Here is a 2,860-nt window from a genome sequence, read left to right as displayed (position 1 = left end):
TTGCAACAAAATCTTGACAATGAGAAATAAAAGAAATATTAATGCAAGAAAAGAAATGTTAGTACAAGAATAATGTCTGTCAAAATACTTTACAAGTAAATAAAATGTTACAGATACATTGATAACAAACAAAATAGAACAATTGATGACGTAATGAAGGTTGTTCAAAGTGGCTTGATTTCAGTAATGATGTTATCAAGTGTCAAGGTAAATATGCCATGGAAATAGAGATTTTTCAGAACAAAGATTGTAGATGGTATGCTTTCTAGATACCCTTGAAAACTTGTTTTAGTGATGGTTGGCAAATATTCTTGGAGTTGTGGCATTTGCAATATGTAATGTATTTTGCCATCACATGTTTCCGTTATGCATTCCACACTGAGGTGATAGAAATAACATGTACTCTCCTCGCAGATTGTGTAGTTTGATGAATTTAGAAGTATGGTGTTTGCACATTTACTACAGATTTGATGATAGGGTGGTGAAAAGACATTTTTTTCTTGGAGTATTCCTTGCACCTGTTTCAAAAGAAAGTCTAATTATTAAGTTGCAATATGTTTTGGTGAGACAAATAACAAGGTTTGAATAGAATGTTATATATGCATTAAAAAAAAAACAAATTGTTGGTAAATACCTCTGGTGTTGATTTGATGAGAGATAACAAGTGTGATTTTGCACAATTGTCATTGAGAACATCGATGAAATTTGTTGTTGCAGATTGTAGCATTTGACATCTTTGGACCATTTCTGACAATGTTTTTGAATAGATAGAGTGGTGTGTATTTGGATGTTAGTTGATGTTTTATTGCCATAAAATGTTCTTTATAATGTTAATTGATTTGTAGCTGGTGTGCATTGGAAAATATTATGACCATGATGATTAGTTAATTTGGAAAGTTTGAAAGAACAATTTTTTTCCTATGTGACTTGCTAAGAAAAAGAAAACCATAGCAATACTTGTTGATGAATTTGCAATAGAAACCAAAGAATGATTTACTAGAACAATAGACTTACAATTGTTGTATCATTGGCAATCTCACCATCTTTGATATGAAGTTCAAATTGCCTATTGTTTTCGTGAAATGCTACAATTGCAATTGCAATAGAACCAATTGGATATGTTTCAGCTGATACAACAAGCTTTTATATTGTTTTGTCTATGGTTAATATGTGATTGTTACAAACTTGAGGTATATTTTGAACTGAAGTTTTTCCATGCAACACTACGTAGCATTTTGAGTCCCCTTTTTCACAGATTCATATTTTTCTTATTGAAAATTATCTGATACAAACATTGTTCCCAGGACAAAAAAAATGTCACAAAATCGATCTATAATGTTATTGTTTATGTTGACTATGATGGTCAAATATCCACTTTTGTCAATAATATCTGCATGTACAAGTTGTGCTTTGACTAGTGAGTTGGAATTTATGATCTGGCTTGGACCATACGCTATGAGTACATCACCCTCAAAGACATTTGTTTATGCTCATGTGCATAGTTGTATAATTGAGCACGGGGTTGTTTGGATAGTCTTTAGTCTGTGAATTTGTAAAACCAAGCCATTTGGTTTTGATAAAGTTACAATTTATTTACATCAATAACAATTGACAAATTTACAAATATTCAAGTTGAGCAAGTAATCTTACCTCTTTGTATTTTGGTCCATCATTATTTGTTCATGGAGCATTTGGGAATCTGTATAATTGTATTGCATGTTGTTTTCAAGGAATTCAATCACTTATTGTTAAGAGAAGAAAATCAATGAGTTGAAGTCTGACATAATTATATAAAAAGTATTTGCGCATATTGTTAAAAAAACTACAAGTGCACGATTATCTTCAATACCATAAGTTATGAAGCAGTAGAAGAAATTGTTGACACAAATTCTAGAGGAAAAATTGGATCCAGATGCAACATATCAAGAAATCAATTAACGATACTACTAAGAGTTGTTTCTTAATTCAATATAAATTCATATATGAAGACTCCATAGAATTATGGACACGCAACCTTATTAACCACTGGAAGTCCAAATTTCATTTTAGTCTGAAATCTATATTGTTAGCTCTGACTATGTTAAATAATGAACTTAAAATGTATCATGTAATACATGCGAGGACAATGCATAGAATAACAACAAAGTAAAATAATTTACAATGTTAGAAACTTTGTTTACCAAAGAACAAGGGATATTTTCCCTTACCTCGTCTTCTTTTTTATAGTTCTTTATGACAAGGTTCTCTTGAGGCCACTATGAGAAAATGGTTACTGGATGGTAGTATCTTAGAGAGTAAAAATGTCAAATTCAAATAAATAGCCACTCATTTCAGAAGTTTTGAATGTTGAAGAATCTTTGAGAAATATGCACATTAGAGGAAATTTCAGCCTAAAAGTGCCCGTGAAATTTTCACGTAATTTCCATGTCAAAATATGTAAACCAATCAAAAGTCTTTAAATTTAAAAATAGGTACATGTATATATTTTGGAGGAAAATAAGAAAAAATATTTCTTTCAATTGTATTTTTGGCTTATCTCCTTGTAGATTTACTCAATTTTCAAGTGTACACACTCATTGGATATTCCACATCCAACGAGTACCCATTATCCATACTTTTGAGAAGACCCACATTGATAAAAATTGAAGATACATTTTAAAAGCATGTTCAACACACTTTTTTAATGTATCTTCATTTTTTATCAATGTGGGTCTTTCTCAAAAGTATGCATAATGAGTACTTGTTGGATGTGGAATTTAATTCCGCATCCAACGAGTGTTTACACTTGAAATTTGAGTAAACTTATAAGGAGATAAACCAAAAATAAAAGTAAAAAAATAGTCTTCTTCTTTTCCCTCTA

This window comes from Pinus tabuliformis, chromosome 1_1 (genome assembly GCF_031772625.1).
Source record: "Pinus tabuliformis cultivar Carrire ecotype Pingquan chromosome 1_1, CPIR1, whole genome shotgun sequence".
Classification (NCBI taxonomy): Eukaryota; Viridiplantae; Streptophyta; class Pinopsida; order Pinales; family Pinaceae; genus Pinus; species Pinus tabuliformis.
Note: the sequence above shows the minus strand (reverse complement) of the source record.